Source organism: Eutrigla gurnardus (assembly GCF_963514095.1).
Source record: "Eutrigla gurnardus genome assembly, chromosome: 7".
NCBI classification, from domain to species: domain Eukaryota; kingdom Metazoa; phylum Chordata; class Actinopteri; order Perciformes; family Triglidae; genus Eutrigla; species Eutrigla gurnardus.
Window position 1 is genome coordinate 2,769,679 of NC_139921.1, and position 23,865 is coordinate 2,793,543.

General features: G+C 45.5%; 1 protein-coding gene across 3 annotated transcripts in view; it reads right to left on the reverse strand.

Annotated features, from left to right (window-relative positions):
- The window catches only part of lrfn5a (leucine rich repeat and fibronectin type III domain containing 5a), a gene marked incomplete at its 3' end in the record, with an annotated part of 94,409 nt that extends 71,039 nt beyond the window's left edge, over window positions 1-23,370 (reverse strand). Inside the window, exons 1-2 of one of the 3 annotated variants that reach the window (XM_084013786.1) lie at window positions 23,201-23,367; window positions 22,390-22,860 (exon numbers count right to left, since the gene is read on the reverse strand). Of the gene's footprint in view, window positions 1-22,389; window positions 22,968-23,200 lie in introns of those variants that run through there. The other 2 variants (XM_084013788.1, XM_084013787.1) reach the window with 2 other exon arrangements.
- Between the last annotated feature and the right edge of the window lie 495 nt (window positions 23,371-23,865).

The window sequence follows — 23,865 nt, forward strand, 5'->3', positions numbered from 1 at the left end:
AACAGAATCTGGATTCATATTTGATCAACACTGCCTAGTTTGATAGTTTGAACGGACGGACGTCATTTGCATAAAGTTCAATCTATCGGAATTTATGCAAATTCACGTACGGCGACGGGGCCGCCAACTCGACGTGCCGTATCCATCATGTGGAGCTCCTGCTCTACATAGACAATGAATGGGATCCGTTGACAGACGTCAAGTCACCGGACATCTGTTGCCGGAGTTGGTGTGTCTGTTCCATTACACCGTATGAGTCGGCGTCCACCAGACATAAAGACATTACAGACGCTATAACATACCACATTGCAAAAGACATGGTACCCGTGTACACAGTCTAATATGTTGATTTTTTATTGGTTGATAAATATTGATTGATATTGATTGGTGACTTTATGTTAATGTTGATGACTGGCAGTGAGTTATCATCAATAAAACTGCAGTTCCCACAACTGCAGTTATTTTTTCTGAAAAATATTTGGTTTTCACCAAACCGTAGTCATATCGTATCATATCGATATCGAGATATCTGGCATGAATATCGAGATATGACATTTTTTCCATATCGTTCAGCCCTAGTAGTAGTAGTAGTAGTAGCACTTGCCTACTTTCTCTCCCCTCTCTAATTTAATGACGTATCGTCTCTCTTCCTTTGAGATGTCTCTCTCTCTCTCTCTCTCTCTCTCTCTCTCCCCTGCATGTCCTGTATTTGTCTTCTCCTCCACTTCATGAGTGATGATGATGATGATGATGATGATGCACTGTTGGCGTTTCTAATTCAGCACCCCTCCAGCTCCGAAATCCTTCTCTCCATCCAGCCCATACCATGTGACTCTCACTCCATTGTTTTCCACTCCCTCCCTCCATCCCCCTCCTCCTCCCCTCCCTCCATCCTCCTCCTCCCCTCCCTCCATCCCCCTCCTCCTCCCCTCCCTCCATCCTACTCCTCCCCTCCCTCCATCCCCCCCCTCCTCCTCCTCCTCCTCCCCTCCCTCCCCCTCCTCCCCTCCCTCCCTCCATCCCCCTCCTCCTCCCCTGCCTCCATCCTACTCCTCCCCTCCCTCCATCCCCCTCCTCCTCCCCTCCCTCCCTCCATCCCTCCTCCCCTTCCTCCACCCCCCCCTCCTCCTCCTCCTCCCCTCCCTCCCTCCATCCCTCCTCCCCTTCCTCCACCCCCCTCCTCCTCCCCTCCCTCCCTCCATCCCCCTCCTCCCCTCCTTCCCTCCCCTGTGACTTCACAAACACCATGTTTTCTCTCTTCCACACCTTCTTTTCACTCCTCTCCCCTTGTTGTACTTTGTCCTTGTGTCCATTCACTCTTCCTCTCAATTATTGTGTCTGGGTGGCATCTGGCAGCCGGGCCGGCCCAGTGTGTGTGTGTGTGTGTGTGTGGTGACCAGGTGTCTGGGCAGTGTTGCTCTGGCTTCCTGTCATTCTGGGGGAACAGCTGCTAACAGGTAACAAGTCGCTGGCTTCCCCTGCAGCTTTGGAGACGCATTAGAAATGCAGCCACATGATTTAGTCTGAAACACACACGGCCCCATGCTGGCGACTCATCACCTCTAATCCAATCAGCTGCCTGGAAAAGACCAGCAGACGCATAGATCATGAAACGCCCATTGATTTGAGTTGTGCTGCGGCTGCAGCTCCTGACCGGGACTCTGGTAGCTGCAGTCGTTTTACCTGGAGATATTGTTTGACTTTAGAGTTACTGTTATATCGTTCAAAGTCTTTAAAACCAAATACATGAATCATTTGATTATTAAACACTGTAACTCAAACTAAATAATAATTAAACTTCTTCCCATACAAACAAGCATTGTGGTTGTTAGATGTTTTAATACAAATGTAATTAATGAATTGACCAACAGTGTTAGCTATTAACCAGCTGATCCCACTAACGAGTATTGGCTGTTCAGACGAAGCCTCCCTCCTCTGTAGGACGCAGGCTGGCATTTCAACTGAAGAGGCTGAAACGCATTTAGTTACTCTTCCTCAGCAGAACAACTCCTGGTATCTGGTTATGGTGAGGGGACGGGGCTTTTCTGACTAACACACTGAGAGGATGACCAATCACAACAGAGCAGACTTGGCTTCTTGGGAGGGAGGGCGAGATAGGCCGATTATTATTATTTGATTTAACAAGAGACATAAGTAGTAAATTCAGGTTATCTTGTTGTGGTAGTATAAGACCCGCCCTCCCTAGTGTAAGATCCACCTTCCCTAGTGTAAGATCCGCCTTCCCTAGTGTAAGCCCCACCTTCCCTAGTGTAAGCCCCACCTTCCCTAGTGTAAGCCCTGCCTTGCCTAGTGTAAGATCCACCTTCCCTAGTGTAAGCCCTGCCTTGCCTAGTGTAAGCCCCACCTTCCCTAGTGTAAGCCCTGCCTTGCCTAGTGTAAGATCCACCTTCCCTAGTGTAAGCCCTGCCTTGCCTAGTGTAAGCCCCACCTTCCCTAGTGTAAGCCCCACCTTCCCTAGTGTAAGCCCCACCCTAGTGTAATACCTGCCTTCCCTAGTGTAAGCCCCACCCTAGTGTAAGACCTGCCTTCCCTAGTGTAAGCCCCACCTTCCCTAGTGTAAACCCCACCCTCCCAGGTGACTGGTTGTGAAGCTAATGACAATGAAATGAGGAAACTATGATAATAAACTTCTTACAGGGTATTTTTAAAGCATCTTAGGTCCTTTCAGTCTCACTATACCTCTCTCTGTCTATCTCTCTCTCCCCCCCCACCCCCCCTGAATGGTTTCAATCTGCCTTGGCAATCACTGCAGTGTTTTTCCCTTCCCTCTTTCAGCCCTTGTTACTGTCTCTCCTTGTTATCTGCAATTGAACGATGGATAAGATTGTGAGGTTTTCCCTGCAGTTGTTTGTCCTGTAATCGTTTTAATCTCGTTCATTTTCCTCTGCCTTCCTCCTGGTGAATGCTACCATATTACAACAGGACTACTTTAGCAAAAACACCCTGCGTTTACTGGAATAAAGGTAAACCTTGTACAGTACTTCAGAGGAAATACACCTTCAGATTCTCTTCAAAGAAGAGCCATTTAGAGATCAGTAAAGGTATATTATTAGTTCCAAAGCATTACATTATGTGAATTATAGAAAGGCAAGGTCAAAAAAGAAATCACGCAAAAATCAACTCATTCTGTAAAACACTAATTGCTTTGTGCTTATCACACAAAGTATGTAAAACAGAATATCGTGCAAAAATGACACCACACACGGATCACTTCACTAATTTAATTAACTGATTCCTCAAGAGCAAATATCATGTGTGAGACTATTGTAGTTAATCAGCCTTTAAAATGTCCCTTTACTGACTGTATACAGCTAGCTCAACATTAGCTTAACATAAGCTTAACGTTAGCCCTGGGGTTTACTGACCAGCTACAGCTATCTTAATGTTAGCTTAACGTTAGCTTAACATTAGCCCTGGGGTTTACTGACCAGCTACAGCTATCTTAACGTTAGCTTAACATTAGCTTAACGTTAGCCCTGGGGTTTACTGACCAGCTACAGCTATCTTAATGTTAGCTTAACGTTAGCTTAATGTTAGCCCTGGGGGTCTTTTTTTTTTTTTTTGTTATATATTTTTATTTCTCAAGAGAAAATCATTCATATATTGTACAAACATACTGATAGTCGGTCTAACAGTTTGCAATTTTCTTTTGAGCAGTATTCCCAACCTCCCACCCTTAAAGGGATAAACCCACAAACACACAAACATAAAAGTACAAGTTCCCCCAAGGGGAAGGAAAGAAAGACAAGGTAAATAATATGTAATAATATAATAATAAATAATAAAAGAATAAAAGAAAAAAGAACGAAAAAGAACGAAAATAACGAAGATGATGACAATAAAAATAATAGTAATAGTAGCAATAATAGCAATAATAATAGTAATGATATGGAGCAGCAATATGAATGTAAGCGTCAGCAAGGTGATGCGTACAATAGCCTAAATGACAGTAATACAATAATACAATAGCATACAGCATTTGGTGTACAGGTTCATGCTCTCGCCATGCCCGAGAGTATAGGGCACCAGAATTCCATAAAGAGATGGCCACGATTATATTTCTCCAAAGTCAGTTTTTCTAAAGGTAAAAATAAAGACAGCTGATCAAGGAAAATCTTACATTAATAAAATATACATTTCTTTGCGAAATAAGTTATCAAAATGAGTATCCTGCATTTTTTATGATCTAAGTGTAAATTATTTGTGTCATTTAATAAATATAAGCTGCTGCTTGAATCAAATTGTATGTTCATAACTGATTGAGTAAAAGAATGGATTGAGCTCCAATAACTTTTGAAATGGACGCAGTCCCAAAACATGTGCAAGAATGTCCCCTCCACCTTTTTGCATCTCTGACATACTGCTGAAATGTCTTTTGATATTTTATGCATTTTTATTGGAGTTAGGTAGGTTTTATGAATGAATTTGAAATTAGCTTCCTTGATTTTATTACTTGTAAATGGAAAATAAATTTTATTACAGATATTTAACCAGACATTATCTTCAAAGGTTCTCCCCAAGTCCTTCTCCCATATCTTCTTTAGCAATTGGAAAGAAGAATGACCTTCTCCTGTCAGAATATGATAAAATTCACTAATCTTTCCTTTTATTGTGTCTGAGGATAGTAAGATATCTTCCAGCTCAGATAGCCCAAGCCGTAATTTTGTTTCCTTAATGAGAGCGGTTGTAACGCTTCGAATTTGTAGATATTTAAAAAAGTGTTTATTCGGGATGTTATATTCTGATCTTAAATCACTAAATGATTTTAACTGCCTGTTTATATTTAATAAATATTTAAACTGTATTATGCCGGAGTCTGTCCATTGACAAGTGTTGACCAAAGTGATTTGAGTGTTAAGGTCTGGATTTTGAAAGATCGGGGAGTGTATAGAGGTACAAGAAACAATTCCAATTTTTTTTCTACAGTCTTTCCACGTTTGAAGGGTGTTAGTTACCGAGAAACATTTATCCATATTTTTTATCTTTTCAAAGTGGTTTATAAATAAGAGGGCGATGAGAGGCAGTGGTTCGAATGGTTTTGATTCCATCTGCACCCACAAAGACTCTTGTCTATCCATTGACCAAGAAATCAGGTTCCTTATTTGGGCCGCCCAGAAATAGTATAGGAGGTTGGGTAAACCCAGTCCTCCCATAGCTTCGGGCTTCATAAGAGTCATTAAACTGATCCGAGGCTTTTTATTTTTCCAAATAAATCTTGAGAGACAACTATTAATTGATTTGAAAAACTCTACTGGTAAAGAACATGGAAGCATCTGGAAAAGAAAAATGAATCTTGGTAGAACATTCATTTTAATTATACTTATTCTACCTAAGAGTGACAATGGCAGAGAGGACCACTTAAGCAGCTCTGATTTAACTTTAAGTGAAAGGGGGGTGTAATTTTCTTTAAATAATTCCTCCAAATCTAGAGTGATGAATATACCTAAATATTTGAAGCCTTTTGGAGTAGAGTTAAAACCACAGAATGAAAGCATTTTCTCAGTTGGTGTCATATGCAAGAAAACAGCATACAGCTACAGCTATCTTAACGTTAGCTTAACGTTAGCCCTGGGGTTTACTGACCAGCTACAGCTATCTTAACGTTAGCTTAACATTAGCTTAACGTTAGCCCTGGGGTTTACTGACCAGCTACAGCTATCTTAACGTTAGCTTAACATTAGCCCTGGGGTTTACTGACCAGCTACAGCTATCTTAATGTTAGCTTAATGTTAGCCCTGGGGTTTACTGACCAGCTACAGCTATCTTAACGTTAGCTTAACATTAGCTTAACGTTAGCCCCGGGGTTTACTGACCAGCTACAGCTATCTTAACGTTAGCTTAACATTAGCTTAACGTTAGCCCTGGGGTTTACTGACCAGCTACAGCTATCTTAACGTTAGCTTAACATTAGCCCTGGGGTTTACTGACCAGCTACAGCTATCTTAACGTTAGCTTAACGTTAGCCCTGGGGTTTACTGACCAGCTACAGCTATCTTAATGTTAGCCCTGGTGTTTACTGACCAGCTACAGTTATCTTAACATTAGACTAACGTTAGCCTAACATTAGCTTAACGTTAGCCCTGGTGTTTACTGACCAACTACAGCTTTCTTAAGTGATGGTTCGGAGTGAAATGCACCCTAGGTAATTTCCACCATGACATCCAGCCAAATACCCCCTCGGAAGCATTTTTAGCGATGGTCAGCATTGGTCAAGATAGCCGCTATCAGCCGAATGGCTTAGTACTAGCGCTATGGTACAGAGGGTATATCTCGTAAATTACCCCACTAATAATGCATGGAGACCCTATGTGTACTACTGCAGAAGTTTGGTAACATTCCATGCATTATTAGTGGGGTAATTTACGAGATTTAGCCCTAGTACCATAGCGCTAGTACTAAGCCATTCAGCTGATAGCGGCTATCTTGACCAATGCTGACCATCGCTAAAAATGCTTCCGTTGGGGTATTTGGCTGGATGTCATGGTGGAAATTACCTAGGCTGCATTTCACTCCGAACCATCACTTTAATGTTAGCTCTTTTTTTTAGGTTTTTCTATATTTGGGTCTTACAGGCTTATAGGCCCTTTTCATATTTGTCAAAATACAAAATACTTGCCTGTTAGTATTTAGCATATAAACCGGCATCATACCCGCATCGATACAGTTTCTATATAAAATTATATAAAAAAGGTTGAACGGAGGAATAAAGCTCTCTGTGTTGTTGTACAACGTGCTATGCTACACTGCCAGTGGATTCCAAAGATGACTGGGGCTGTAAGCAGCTGATAAAGCACCTTACATGGCTTCTTATGAGTTTCCTCATATTGGATGAAGCATCGGGAGCGTTCGCTGCTACTGAAGTACTAAAGTCTCTCTGCATTACAAGCAACTCACCCGAGAGGTGGCGTGCTCGGATCTGATAAAGCGTATCTGGGTGCAGCGCAGCACAGACGCTGCAGCTAAGCCGATAAACACTTCCCTCAAGTCGGCAACACGCCGCTTTCCAAACGCATCTATCTTTCCACTGATAAGTCAGGCCATGCATTATGACAGTCAAGGAGTTGCTCATTCATTATAGTCATTTTTGGTCTATGCAATATTTCTTTAGCCATGGTTTAGCTGACGATGTCACGGCGTATTCTTCTATCTGAACTCTCTGGAGGACCTTCGCTGTCGCAGCATCATATCCTGTCACGGTTCTCGTCAATCCATCTGTCGGCCTCTCTCTCTCTCGCTCTCTTTGTACCGCCCACACTCCGTCTCTCCCTGTACGATTCTCTCCATTCATTCCCTCTCAGTGTCCCTCTCTCATTCCCTCTCAGTCCTCCTATCTGACGGAGTGAATAATTCATTCTATTCTTCAAGGAGGCTCTTTGTTTCCCCCCTAGTGTTTTCTTTTAAAGCACTTGGGAAAGTGTGTGTGTGTGTGAGTGTGTGTGTAGCTGAATGAAGTCAAACTCGTACTCGTACTTTGTTTGCGCTCTCACAGGCAGCAACGACGAGCTATCGTTGGTTGGTGTGTGTGTGTGTGTGTGTGTGTGTGTGTGTGTGCGGCGTTTGCTCACGTGTCTCCTGTGTATTACCGTCGTGGTGCGTTCCCCCATGTTGAATCCATGGCGGTGTGAACGTACATATAAAGTGTGACTTTGAGTATTTTGCCGTCCGGAGAGTAGAAAGTGACTGTGCGGTTTATCTGACTCCATGTTTGAATCTCAAATGACCATTGTCATCAGTATTCAGCACGACACTTGAAAACAATGGCGTGTGTGTATTATTGAAGATGAGAGATCATTATAGTTTGGCACTTCCTCAACCCTCTGTGCTGAATACTGATGCTCTCTCGCTCTCTATCTCTCTCTACGGTGTGTGTTGGATGCTGATGTTCCTTTAGAGGTACATTACATTAACGTTATAATCCATATCAGTTACCACCTATAGTTACTAACCGTATGCTGATATCCATGACATCATCGCCCCTCCTTACAGGAGAATAAATGCCATGAAAAGCAACATTCTGTTTGATATGAAGAAGATATTAAGGATTGCTTGATTGACAGGTGCGCCGGCCTATCAGAGTCAGCCACGGTAGCTGGTCATAGCTCGTCCCACCTCAGCTTCATGCAGGATTTCTTCACTTTGATGCAATTTGGCTTTTATATTAAGATCTATTTTCTTGACTTTGACTCTCTTTGTATTTGTCTGAGGGGAGTAGCACCTCCAGGGGCCCAGAGAGCAGTTCACCTGCGGGGCCCACTTTCACACTTCAAAGTGAGATTCAAGGCTCGACTGCAAACACTGCATGCTTTTTTATTATTGCTAATTAATTAGATGCCTATCTGAGCTATATCTCATCTGCCAAACGTTGCCTGTTGCTATTTTTCAAACACATTTATCTTGATAATTACCACGTTTGTCATTTCGTGTTTCGCCAAGGACGGTCACAAAGGCAACGCGATCCGGCGTCGTGGGAGAAGAAAGTCGCCGCCTCAGAGACGCAGCAAAACTAACCAGACTAAACACAAACCCAAATTCTTCTTTGATATCGTGGTGACAGTGAGAGCTGGGCGAGGTCCAACAGGCCACAGCAGGAGGACTGAAACATAGCTGGGACTCTGAATGGCTCTCATGATAAATGGACTTCCAGATGAATCTGGATCATATCTACGGAAGCGAGCAGCTGCTGGAGCCGTTCAGATAAACAGTAAAGAAAACTTTCACACAAGCAATTAGTGGTGTGAACACAGAAATGAAGAATTCTGCTTAGTTGGTTTAACGATGTCGTCATTATGGCTGCTGGTCCTGCTGCTGCAGGAGTTTGACCTGGAGAGTCGTTTCAGGGTCTGTACATTGGCCAAAGACACGTTGAGCTATACGCCTGTCTGTCCTGCTCTGTGCAAGTACAACATGGCGCAAATCAATTATGGCTGCCATATGACGCGAGCGAACGTAGTGCGCCCAACCAAGGAGCCCCACCAAGGAGCCCCACCAAGGAGCCCTACCAAGGAGCCCTACCAAGGAGCCCACCAAGGAGCCCTACCAAGGAGCCCACCAAGGAGCCCCACCAAGGAGCCCACCAAGGAGCCCTACCAAGGAGCCCACCAAAGAAACCCACCAAGGAGCCCACCAAGGAACCCACCAAGGAGACCACCAAGGAGCCCCACCAAGGAGCCCACCAAGGAGCCCTACCAAGGAGCCCACCAAAGAAACCCACCAAGGAGCCCACCAAGGAACCCACCAAGGAGACCACCAAGGAGCCCTACCAAGGAGCCCACCAAGGAACCCACCAAGGAGCCCTACCAAGGAGCCCACCAAGGAACCCACCAAGGAGACCACCAAGGAGCCCTACCAAGGAGACCACCAAGGAACCCACCAAGAAGCCCACCAAGGAACCCCCACAAAGGAGCCCCACCAAGGAGCCCCACCAAGGAACCCCACGGCTCTCAGTAAGTGTTCTCGTCCACCAAACAAAAGGTTGAGTTACTTCCTGTCCTGTTGATTGGATCGCGGCCGCTCCACCTGTCTTGGCCCCGCAGGCAAAATTAATATGCATACCAGTTTAGACCCCAGTCATGCATATTTATAATGGTTAATGCAAGATATGCAAATGAGCCAGCCAACCCAGATGGCTTCAGATCATGACATAATGATCACACACACACACAGACACACACACACACAGACACACACACACACAGACACATACACACTGTGAATGCAGTCTCACGTATCAGGAGGACGTAGAGAGTAGCCGTGGCTGCAGAGGGGATGATATTGACAGTGATGGAATGTGCCACTATGAAGACACATTTACAACAACTCAGAGGAAATAAGTCGTTTTAGATTAAATCTGTTCATGTTCAACAAAGTCTGGTATCGTTACTCAACGGAGGCTTATTGTAAGATTAAAGCTGGTCCATGAGGTTTACTGGCAAAGTGGCGTTGCCAGAATCTCAGCAAGGTTCCTGAAGTACAAGGTCAGCCAATTAAAACGAGATTAAAGAAGATTAATTATAATTTTTTATAATTAAGGGTAGTGTTGCCTACAAAGGATTGGAAGAGTTTGAGTTTTACTATGTTATAGTATCGTCCCGAGTCCCGACCAATAGCGTCGTCACAGGTGAACACTGTTAGCTCTGCCAGCACTCTTGCTGTTTGTTAGCACTGTTAGCCTCCAGCTGCCGGCTCAGCCGTCACCATTGTGAGTCAAGCGGAGAAAACACACACACACACACACACAGGATGCTGTAAGTACAATGAGATATTTCCTTCGAGCCAAAGCCTCACTAACGAGCTTATCGCATCACATACTGCGTGTGTGCACATGTGTAGTCCTGTGCTTGGTAACATGCTACATACACACACACACACACTGATGCAAGATTAAGGACGACTAGCCTGTTGTCTGTCAGCGTGACATCAGCTGAGATCACACACTGTTTTGCTGTAATGATACACGTTGCTATGTGGCTGTGTATGGCACGGTAAAATGTGTGTAAAAGTAAGTTTCGCCGCGATGCGTCGGATGAAAACAGCCGCTGTGGCGTCAGATCTGCTCAACTGCGCAGTCAAAACGAGGTCAAGCTGAGCGGCAAAGCTCAACTGGGTCACAGGCTGACTCACTGCTGCTGCAGTACACCTGGACGGAAACACCCAGCAGAAAGGCCTCGGCTCTGACAGCCGGCCGCCTGGCTTTTATTCCTGCCATCAGTGTCTTCAACACTCACTGTGTGTGTTGACCCACGCAGTAAAAAGTGCACCTTCAGTCTTTAAGTCAATCTCAGCCTCTCAGGGAATAAACGGCCTTCAGTCCGTGATGTGATGGAGGAGGTTAGACAGACTGACTGCTGAATCCAAACTCATCTCTGTGTGTACATGTATCTGTATGTGTGTGTACATGTATCTGTATGTGTGTGTACATGTATCTGTGTGTGTGTACATGTATCTGTATGTGTGTACTTGTACCTCTATGGACCACGATGAGTCCATCTCGTGTTAATATTCCAAGCAGATGCTGGTAAATGGTTGAGTCATACTTTCACTTTAGTTCTCAGAGTGCAGTGATGTTGAACATCCTTTTATTGGCCCACTGTGTGTGTGTGTGGTGTGTGTGTGTGTGTGTGTGTGTGTGGGGCGTACATGCTGTACTCGTCTCTGCATCTTATCCATTAATCGGGATTATTCATCCATCCATTATTTCTTACGTACAGTTCACTGCAGATCCTGTTAGATAAGCAGATCGCAAGTCATGATATGAGATTTAAAGGGCCGGCGTGCCAACTTCCACCCTGCAGCCTGTCGGCCTGATGTCGGGGTAGAATATCTACGTCCACCACCCTTTAAAGGGCCAACTTCCACCCTGCAGCCTGTCGGCCTGATGTCGGGGTAGAACATCTACGTCCACCACCCTTTAAAGGGCCAACTTCCACCCTGCAGCCTGTCGGCCTGATGTCGGGGTAGAATATCTACGTCCACCACCCTTTAAAGGGCCAACTTCCACCCTGCAGCCTGTCGGCCCGATGTCGGGGTAGAACATCTACGTCCACCACCCTTTAAAGGGCCAACTTCCACCCTGCAGCCTGTCGGCCCGATGTCGGGGTAGAACATCTACGTCCACCACCCTTTAAAGGGCCAACTTCCACCCTGCAGCCTGTCGGCCCGATGTCGGGGTAGAACATCTACGTCCACCACCCTTTAAAGGGCCAACTTCCACCCTGCAGCCTGTCGGCCCGATGTCGGGGTAGAATATCTACGTCCACCACCCTTTAAAGGGCCAACTTCCACCCTGCAGCCTGTCGGCCCAGTGTCGGGGTAGAACATCTACGTCCACCACCCTTTAAAGGGCCAACTTCCACCCTGCAGCCTGTCGGCCTGATGTCGGGGTAGAATATCTACGTCCACCACCCTTTAAAGGGCCAACTTCCACCCTGCAGCCTGTCGGCCTGATGTCGGGGTAGAATATCTACGTCCACCACCCTTTAAAGGGCCAACTTCCACCCTGCAGCCTGTCGGCCCGATGTCGGGGTAGAACATCTACGTCCACCACCCTTTAAAGGGCCAACTTCCACCCTGCAGCCTGTCGGCCTGATGTCGGGGTAGAATATCTACGTCCACCACCCTTTAAAGGGCCAACTTCCACCCTGCAGCCTGTCGGCCTGATGTCGGGGTAGAACATCTACGTCCACCACCCTTTAAAGGGCCAACTTCCACCCTGCAGCCTGTCGGCCTGATGTCGGGGTAGAATATCTACGTCCACCACCCTTTAAAGGGCCAACTTCCACCCTGCAGCCTGTCGGCCTGATGTCGGGGTAGAATATCTACGTCCACCACCCTTTAAAGGGCCAACTTCCACCCTGCAGCCTGTCGGCCCGATGTCGGGGTAGAATATCTACGTCCACCACCCTTTGCTCATCCTGCCGGTCTGAACTTCTCTCTGCAGTTACACACACAGAGACGGCTGCTTGTATGGAGCATATGGACAAAAGCAAATCTAACTTAGATTTAACAACTGACTCTAAAAATGAAAGCTCATTAGTGGGGACAAACAGCCCCTCGGGTGTAGACACACACACACACACACACACACACACACACCACGAGATTATCCCGTTTAACAAAATACTTCATTAGATTGATAAAAAAAAAAAACAATGCGTTCACAATTTGTCAGCATGGTTTGTTCAGATGGCATTATGCATGTATATATTCTATCAGTTTGATCAAGCACATTTAGGACTAATTACAATGAAAGTTGACTAATTGTCATTGTTTTACTATTAATGTTGGTATTCTACTAGACGCTTTCATTGTTATCAGCTCATAAAACCAAATTGTCTTCTTATTACAGGCCTCTAACCCTCTTTAGTGCTTTTGGCCAACTGCTCTTTAAAATAAATTCAAGACCCACAGCAACGTGTCCGACTCTTCATTTGGAGAGGTGGTAGTCTTGGCAACAATTATACATTATGTATAAAAAAACCCAACCAAAGATACCTTGAATTCTTCATTTTCAAATGCATGCAGTCTTTTGATTTCATCCATTCAATCTACAGTCAGCGTATATGATTTAAAGGACCAGTGTAGTTGAATGTAAAAAAGAGGTCAAAGCTCCAACTCTCCATTTACTGCAAACCACATGAAGCAAATTAATATATCGGCTCTTATCTTGTCATCTGGGACCCGGGATTAAACATGGATGGATTACTGAACAGGCCCCAGCAAAGCCTGTGATATGTGATACAGTGTATATGCCTGTGAGATATGACAGTTCCTGAGTCAAAATTCTTCTCCACTTGGAATATTTCACAACAAAGCGGCCATCGTGATATCATTGTGATATCTTTGTGATGTGGGTGTGTGTCTGAGGGTGTGCGAGGTGGAACCGGGCCCTCTGAGGCCTCTGAGCGTGGGCTCGTCTCTTAGGGCGTGACAGTAATAGTGCTACAAAAAAAAACGTGTTTCAAAGGAAATGGTTGTCACCAGGATCATTACATTCAAGCTGTTCCAAGTGCTGGTGTTTGAGACTCAAAGCCTGCATGAAAGTCCTCTCCGGACCGCTCTTTTACTTTGATATTGCACTCACTTCACTGAAGATACGTTGCAGCAGTTTTTTCTGATCTAATTCATCCTCAAGCAAATGGCTCAATTTCACTCCCATTCAATCTACTCACATTGTGAGTGAGCTTTTATTAAGACATCATTAACTGGGCTCAAGATTATCAGAGTATCCTCTAGATAACTGCATCAAACCATGTCAATATCCTTTCAGCTGAATGTATCAAGCCATCAGGTTTTGGAGGGTTTGGTTGGCGAGTAGCAGCTTGCCGAGCTCAGGTTAGTGCCAAGCAAAAAGAATAAAATAATGTTGAAATACGGCCAACACTTGGGATTAGCTGGCTGCTTTTTATAGTATCTGGTGTGAAAGCGAGCTAAATGGGATACGGTGATTTGGAAGTGATCCCCGCCTGTAAAACAGATGGTCAAACCTGAACTAGCCGGAGCAAGCTGCCCATTGTAGAACTGATGGAAGAGCAAAGACGCCAAAATCAGTGATGATGCAGAACTTTGGAAAGGAAAACTAACGACACCGATACATATAGACAACAATGTCATAATAGTATTTGTACATTGCACAAATCCAACCAGTTATTCCGGTTATCCATCTAATGACTGGTGATGAACAGCTATAACATTAAAGGTGTAACTTACAAATTAAAGATCTGTGGAGTCTTAAAGTTACAAGAAGAAAAGCTCCTTGCTTAGTTGCACAAACATGCCTGAACACAATGCTCTTCTGTGATATATTCCCTTTTAACATTAAGCCTCCTAGCTGCTGCTATGAATGACAGTTAATTTAGTGCAGACATATGGTGAGTTTAATGAGACACACAGTGTCTCTTACATGGAGGGGAGAGGCGACGCAGATGGAGGTGAAATAAAAGGTTTCCACATCACAGAGTGGAACACCTTGCTGGTGGTTTTAATTGAATTGTAAAATAATTGACAAAAGCAACTCCACATACCAGCGATGTAACCTCGTCAGTCTGGACCATTAGACTCAAAGGCTTTCTGAGGAAATAAGATCTAGTGAATAGCGGCCCATACAGTACTGAACTAGAAAATGCACCCATAGCTCGCGCCTGCTGTGCAGCGTTAATCTGTGTGTGAACAGATGGCATGCGCTAACAAGCTAGGCTAAATGTAGCTACTGCTGGCATGGACCAAGGCTGATCTCTGACTTCCTGATCCCAAGCTTCTTAATTAAATGCACCATTTAATCTAGTCAGTTTTCAGTTCCTCTACCGCTCCAAACACCACTAATGCTGCTCATCACCGACGACCTGCATGTCCTGGCGATTACAACACCACGCCATTCAACCAATTAGAATGATAGAGAGTTGTTAAGAAATGGTTGACGTCATCACCGATGATTATATTATTGTTATTGATGATCATCAACAACATTGTTCAAAACTGTTCAGAACAAATGAAAATTTCGACAAATGTGCCTCTACAAGAACATAAATCAGACAGTGCCATCCATGGTGACATTGATTGATGCATAACAGGGATAAACAGGGCCATAAAACAAGGCTACATGCTTTCTTTGGACGTTTACAGAAAATATCATAAAGCATACCGTGAAAACTGCCAGGTATCCATATATCTTGTCATAGCTAAGATTATTTTTATATGTGGATGAACTAAACCTCTTGGTTTCAACTAATACACAATTATACAGCACTACGTGTTTTGACTGAAATTGCATATCTCTACAAGCTGTAGGCAGTCACAGATATTTCAGAAATGTCTCCTTCAAGCTTTACTTGCATACAGTAGCTGTCCATGGTCCTGACATGTCTTTTTTCTGAGCGTAGCCTCTTTTGTTCAGCAGCTTTGAGCACTTAAAGTTTAATATCTCTGAACTTTCTGAACTGAAACGTCAACTTCAAGCTGTAACTGCTTGATGTAGCTGTCCATGGTGCTGAAATGTCTTCTTCAGGCTGTAACTGCAATCGCTTGCTGTCTGTGGTCCTGAATTGTCTACAAGATGTAGCCACTTAATGAGCTCGACTTGCATGCAGTAGCTGTCCATGGTGCTGAAAGGTCTACCACAAGCTGTAACTGCTTCGTGTAGCTGACCGTGGTGCTGAAATGTCTACTTCAAGGTGTACTGCATAGTGTAGCTGACCGTGGTGCTGAAATGTCCACCGTACCTGCACAATGTGGCTGTCCATGATGGATAAGAATCTTTCATCATTAATTGGCTGAAAAGAATTCTTTCAATGATATTCAGTTCATCTTACTTTGTCTGTGGAAACATCATAAGATTCAGGATACTCTCAGTTTACAACTGTGTATCTTCCCTGTATTGTATCTAATCCAGAGGCTCTTCTCTACTCCTGCAGTGACATATTTCCCATTGGCTAATTTAAAGTTCCTCATTTTTCATAATCCCCATCTCCTGTGAATGGTGTCCTGTATGGAGACTGATGTTGGCATAGTAAATCTATATGCATTGTGAAAAATTAATGACGTGAATCGGATTGATCATTTAGAACCATGCTAAAAAAAACACACATACTGGACATATTCAAATAAATCATTTATATTTTGCCCACTGATGCAGTTCTGGATACGGTTTGTGGTATTGTCTCTATATAAACTGCTAAAAGAGAGGGAAAGGAACACTTAAATCACACAACAGATCTTGATGAACAAATTAGTCAAGTGGAATATATTTACTGATGTGCGTTGTTTGATATAATAATTATAAATAACTTGCCTTGTTGTCCTGTTGTCACGTTCATTAGCACCAAAGCAGCTGAAACTGATTCACCATCACTTCCTACGCGGACAGATCGATGACGTTAAACTGACTCGGTGTCGGACTCTGATGACGAAGCGTTCCCTCCATCTTTTTGAACAGTTTACAATGATCATCTGCACCTGGTGCCTTTAAGGGTCGGCCTTGTTTGAAGGATTGAGACCAAAAGGGCTGCAGAGTAATAAACAATCTGAAACTATTATTTTTGTTTTTTACGATCCAAACTTTGTGGTTTAGTGTTTAGTCCCAGAGTTGTAAAACGAGCAACTTTAGTGGCAACATTCAAGGGATATTTGTGCAAGACACTAAACTGACAACATGTCATGTTGAGTTTGACAACTCGCACTAATGCTGCTCTGCAGAAACACAGACCACAAGCTGTCAGCTATCAGACGACTCGCAGGCGTCTTGAGTTGCACAAACGCAGCGTGTCAGCTGTTCTGCGGCCAGAAAAAGACACAGATGCATACCGTAAATGCTAACTGTGGCCAACCTGGTCACATTTACTGCAAACATCCTATTCAGGGGCGGCTGCTGATACAGAAGTATGATATGACAGTGCAAAAGCTAATGTCTGACTGAACTGCGTGTGGTCTTTGTGAATAGGACTGTTTTTGCTCACTTGTATAGAAAAGGGCTAATTTTGCACCAAATGTCTGCAGCCTACGTAAAAGGTGCATTTTATCCCTTGTGGGTGAATCACGTGGTTTATTTGTGTATTTGTAGTTGAACAGACAATCCTTTAGTGAACACTAACACTGAATTGTAGTTCACACATGAATGGATGAGACAGAAGTGTTTAAATGTGTGGCCCCGGACTGATCCTGCTCTGTCTGTCTACAAAGGGAATTTCACAATATTTTCAAATGGCAATACTACAAAGCACCTCTCTCAATTCATAAAACGCTCCCCCACCATTGATGTTTCACACATTTTGCTCCTGGGAGTTTGGGTTTTCAGAAGGGCTACTGTACTGCTGGATGGAGTAATCTGAAGCAGTGTGTGATGGTGTCTAGCAGAATCCCAACGGTGACAACTGAGTTGCAATATTTATAATTAGTACTATGATGACTGTGAAATCAGGTCCTGCATAGTCTGGCAATGTTTCCTTGCACTGAGATGACTCGTATTAATAACTACATCTATGTGCATTCATACATTCATTAGCAAAGTGTCTGTCATTAACAGTTTCTCATTAAGAGTTTCTACAGACGTTGTGTTGAAGCTGGAGAGAAGAACAGACCTGGGATCTCATTTGAAATCCTTCAACCTAACGAGAGCAGAGATCTTTCTCCACACAGAGAGAATTGATATTCATCAAGATACTAAACCGTTAGGATCAATTACATTTTCATAAAAAGACTCATAGAAAGTCATAAAATCCTGTGGAAATCTACAAGAAAAAACTCAGATATTCTCAGAGATTAAATTGGTACATTTGCAAGAAAAAGATGTGCGTTGTTTCGTAAATTGAATATGGAACTGCTAATTACAAAGACATATAGGAACAATGAAATAATGTAAATGTCATATATACATATATTCCATGAATAAGGTGTAACTACATTGTGATTTGTGTATTTCTTCACTCTGAAAGTCTGTCCTGCGTTGTGTTCATGGGAATGAAACACTGAGCTTCTTCCTTTATTCTGTTGTTTATGAGACACGATTGTACAGTTAACCAGCCGATTAGACCTAATTCATGCTTGTCCATTCACACAATATATAGACAGACAGTCAGTCAGAGAGTCAGACAGACAGGCAGGGGGTTCGTAGGCAGTGAGCCAGAAGCCTGTCTGTGGATCACTTTCAGCCACTCACTTATCTGTCCTGAACACAGCTCATTATCAGCCAACCTGTCTCACATCTGTCAGGTCACCAACTCCTCCTGCTCATAACACACACACACACACACATGCACACGCACACACACACACACACACACGCACACGCACACGCACACACACACACACACACACACACATGCACACGCACACGCACGCACACACACACACACGCACACGCACACGCACACACACACACACACACACACATGCACACGCACACACACGCACACACACATCCTCCCCGTTGGCCTCCTGAGGCAGGATCTACTGTCTGACACGTTACGGCTGATTTTGAAGCAGCAGGTGTTCAAGGGGGGGGGGGGGGGGTAGAGGCACTGAACAGGAATTAAATGAGACAGACAGACAGACAGACAGACAGACAGACAGACAGACAGACAGACAGACAGCAAAGTCCATCTCATTACTGTAAGTTTTACGGTGGCAGATTGTTGCTGCTGTAATTAAACAGCAGGTGAGCTGAATTTCCAAGAAATCAAACATAGACGACGACAACAACAACAACGGCACACCAATCTCATTTAATGTAATTAATGAGTTGGTAATGGATTGAAGCGGGATCTTAACTAGCTAGCAGCCAGCCAGAGAGTAATCTCGCCTTGGCAACGGACTCTGGCTGTTTATTTACAGTTGCTGTGTTCGATTAGCGGCACCCAAACACCACAGCAGCACGACTTCCTGTCCACTAGGTCACATGTCCATGCTGTTTACATCTCCATGCTGTTTGAAGGCTGGCGTCTTCAGAGAACACACTATCGTGTAGTTGATCGAGGATTGCCAGAACACAACAGAGACATAACGTTGCTGTCATGTGTGATTACATGTCATGTGACATTGTTTATGAGCTGTAGAAGACTCAACATTAGAAACGAGGGCTCAAAGGCATCAACTGTTCATCTGATCAGGTTTCAAATCATAAAGTGAACCTCGTCTTCTAGTCTGGCTGCTGCATTTACAAAGTTGTAAACAGGAAAGAGTTTTCTGGCTCAGACCAGAACAACGAGACCTGGTCCAGGTCCTGCAGGTTAGGAGAGAAACATGTCAACATGGAAGGTATAATTGTAATAATAGCAACACGTCTCTCCTGAATGCAGCGCGACATAAACGGCATAATGCTGGACACACAGAAAGTCTGCAGCTTGTTTTCAGGTCCAGGTTGTGGGTTGAGACATCTCTTCAGTGTGAAAGGTTCAGTCCCGTCGATCATTAGTGTTTCAGCTGACAGTCGGGCGAGAAGGAAGACTCATGATGCTATTTTATATACACATTGTTTCAGTTTTATAATGGCCTTTCGCTCACAGTCTCCCACATAATCAATGCAGATGTGCTTCCTATACGGCCTCCGCCTCCTCGCTGTTAATGGGAAACGCTCCCTAACATCTGTGGTCTCCATCCCTCATCTCCCTGTCTGTCTGTCTCCCAGCAGCAGAATAAATTGAATTAGAGCTCCCCCCCCTCTCCACAGGATCCTGCAGCCCTCCGTCAGTGAAACTCAACGAGAGAGAGATAAAGAGAGGGCAAGAAGAAAGACGGGTATAATGAAAATCCCTGCTGCCCCTGTAAAGAATAAATAAGGGCGCTTACAGCCTCTTTACCTCCGTGTTCTTCTGCATGAGAACAGATCTCTTCCTGTTTGGGATGTCGGGCTGAAACAGACACAAAATAATGAGAGGGAGAGAAGCTGCTGCTGACTCATGGGGGCCAGATGTAGGCCTCCCGTCCCCCTTTCTGTTCAGTCTCTCATCGCCACGTCCCCACAAACATCGGCCCCCATGATGCAACGCGGTGTCCACGCCTACAGGAGGATTCTTATTGGAATGCATGGCTCATCGAGTCTCACGCCGCCTGCACCCGGACCGAAGCGCTCCACGTTTATGGACGGGCGGAGGGAGGGGACATGCTACGAGAACAGCCTTGTGTATATAGATCTGTACTGTGTAGAACAGCAACGGAGTCCACAGTTGAACAGGGGAGCCGAGGTAGCATGTGTGTAGCGATAGCCTACATTTCCCATCATGCAGTACTGTGTTAAAGTATAGCTGTTCCGTGCTACTTTCCAGTGGCGTCTGCTCAGAAGGTGGTCTGTGTTTGAACATTAGTGAGGTAGAGTTAGCTTCTGTCGTTATGGAGACGAAGCAACAGCAAACGCAATCTGAGAAGCAAAGTGAAAGGCAGGAGGAGCCGGAGAGTACGAGAACTCAAAACCACAACGTGAGAGACGAATACATATCTGTTCACCGTGAAGCTGATGGAACCGCCCCGCCGCCGCCTTTACATCCAAAAAGGAGCTCAATGCGACTAAAATGGACAGAAAATCACCGGCTCTCTTCTCCTTGTAGCCAGCGGAGCATTTTGCTTAATGCCTCCATATCTACCGGACCATCAGCACCAGCATGAGTGGCTCTCATGCACCAATGTGTTGATCAATCAATACGACTACTGCTGCCACAAACCGATCAAAGTCCAATCTGTGAGAGATCAGAGACCCGCGAGGGCAACGGGAAACACGTCGGGATGCTGGAGCTCAAATGAAAGAAACCATAAATCCACGGAGAGTTCTACTGATTGACTGCACTTTAACCCGGCAGACGTCTTCATGAGGACAGAAGAACCCACGTCGGTGTCTGCTGGGATTAAACTCAACATGTTTTAAGGTGGTAGCAGACTTGATACTGTACTCATTAGTATTAGTCGTTAGGTCGCTGATCTCTCCCACGCAGACACCGTCCTTATCCCAGAAATAAAGCATGTCGCTCGCTGGGTTCTAGTATCGAAGCTACCAGCCAGATGGAAACAAACTCGTGAAACAAAGAATCCATGATTCTCTGGGTTTCTGAAACCAGCCTCCATGTTTCGGGGATAACGTTTCATTCTGAGGGATGGAAACATAAAACCTGCTGAATATTAATGTCTGTTATGAAGTGTAAACCGTACCAGGCAGAACCATCCGGTCTAATCCTGCCGGCAGTAACAGAGCGATGACTGGTTCAACATTTTCACCAAAATATGATTCCACCAACAGAGAAAAGCACCGAATGCTTGTAAGGATACTCATCATGGTTAAAGGGGAGGGGGGGGGGTCCACCTTTTTACTTGTTTGGACTGGGAGTTTCGTATTTTCATAGTCGTACTATAAAAACACTGAATATTAGTCTCACGTTTCAAAAGACCTGTGACAATATAAATAGTTATTAATAGCAAAGTATGCAAATGTATTGTCATGGGGAGGAAAAACACCAAAGCCCTTTTTTTTTCTGACAGCGACATAAACACACAGCCTGTACGTCGGGGTGCGCGCGTCCCTGTCGTCATTTCAAACTGACAAGTGATGCGAGACGTACACGCGCACACGCGCAAAGACACGTAGCGGACAGCGCGAAAGCTCCATCATCATCATCATCATCATCATCATCATCATCACCTGGCGCGTTTTCTGCCAGCAAGGTGTGGACCTGAGGTTCGGCTGCGCACGCGCACACGCGCAAAAACGCAGACGCAGCTCATTCTGCTGTTTTTGCGTCTTCTAGTAGTTCACCCCCCCCCCCCCCCCCCCCCCCCCCCACGCACACACACACACACACAGGTGCACACGACGGGGCCGTGCGTTGTTGTGCGCGTGTCCCCTAAAACCCTGCCAGCCTTGAAACCTCGTTTAAGTGGGGACGGATCCCGCGGGCGCACACACAAGTTCTCTTTCTCTCTGGCGGCAGACACGCGCTCCTGCGTGCGCGCGCGTACACACACACACACACACACACATAAATTCACGTGCAAAGCACACTAGGTGCAGAGCTGCTGAAAGTAGTCTCCGTCTGGGTCCATCGACCACGGTTTCACGCGCACGCGCGCACACACACACACACACACACACACACACACACACACACACACACACACACACACACACACACTCAGCTTCTATAACTTACACCGGCCTCAATTTTGACCTTGCAAAGCTCATTGCTGGTTTTCAACACCCCCCCCCTCCCGCCCCGATCCGCATCCGGACCGGAGGAATTCTAGAGAGAAGTCGTCCTCCAGCAGCAGCCACCATTCCGCTGCTCCAACAGACGCAGTCAGAGGAGGAGCCCGCAGGAGCCGGGAGACCGGGACCGACATGGAGACCGGGACCGACATGGAGGACGTGCTGAAGGGCCAATAAAAGAGTTGAAAGTTTACCTGTCTCCGGTGCTCGTCCGTCCGCCGGGCGTCAGGGCGCAGCTCCACACCGCACCATGTCACCGACAGCGGGCTGATAGTTTTAACTCCACGCCAATAGGTTCCGGGTGAGAGGATAGGGCCCATGCGCGTGCACGTCGAGGTAAACGTGCGTGTGTGTGTGTGATATCCGTCGGCTGGCTGTAAATTCCGTGTTTAGAGTTCACTCCCGTCTTCCAGAGGGGTGCGTCCGTTTTGCATTCTCACAGCGCCCGACGGCTACATCCTCGTCCTCTCCCTCCGCGCGCTCTCCCCGGCTCTTCCTCCCGGTGTCATCCCTCCATCCGCGGGGGGCTGCGGAAGCAATCCCATCCAAAAAGAAACGGAACGATCCCCCTCTTTCTCTCTCCGTCTTGTGCTCTCCGTCCTCCTCTTGCTCCCCTCCTCTTCCTCCCCTCCCCGCCGCTCGCAGGTGAAATAGGAAGAATTCCACTACAAGAAGAAGAAGAAGAGAGAAAAAGAAATCCAGGTAAAATAGCAGACAAGTCTGATTATTCCAGCAGAGTTCTATCAAACACTCCCAGAATCCACCGCTGCGTCGGACTCCGGCGAAGCAGCGGAAAAAGCCTTTTTGGATTCTCACTTCACAGCCGTGAGCCTCTCTCTCTCCCTCCCTCTCTCTCACACTCTCACCCTCCCTCTCTCACACACTCTCTCTCTCCCTCTCCCTCCCTCTCTCTCACACTCTCACCCTCCCTCTCTCCCTCTCTCACACACTCTCTCTCTCCCTCTCCCCCCCCTCTCTCTCTGAGTCTCTGCCGACGTCGCTCACCCTCAGTTAACTCGACTCTGCGCGTCTCTGCGGTCTGGATTAGAAGAGAAGACAGAATCAAAGGAAGAGCATGGAACCGTCCCCGGTAATGTCCCCGGTAATGTCCCCGGTAAGCGTCCTGCCGTCCCCCTCACGCCGACATAAAGAACGGTAGAGTCCCGCGTCTCCCCGCAGCTCGTCCCCGCACCGTTAATCCAGCAGCGCAGCGCGCAACGACAAGCGCCCGGCGATGAGAGAAACGAAGACTGCAGCTTCCTGCCGGTCCTTTCAGAACAAAAGCAGTCTGTTCACAACGATGTTGATTCTGCAGACGACACGTCCGGCAACCTTGAGGCTGTATTGTTTTTAACGTCACACTAGATGGGCCCCAAAAACCTTTAGGGGCCCGAAAGGTTCACTTTCTGTATAGTGTTAGTGGAAACAAATAGTCAGAGGAATATAATACTGCAGTGATCGGAGGATGAAAGGCTCTTTTCTCTCTTGTAGGCTATTTCTACATACATATGTCTACTTTTAATATGTTATGGTGAGCTAGATCTACTAAATACATAAAGAGGTGAAAAAGGGGCCCGAGCACATTCACGCAAATTGAACAGATGATCGGCTGGTTTGGACTTTTATGGTTTATGAACCTTTTCTAAAGCTGAGCTCATCAACTAAGAGAA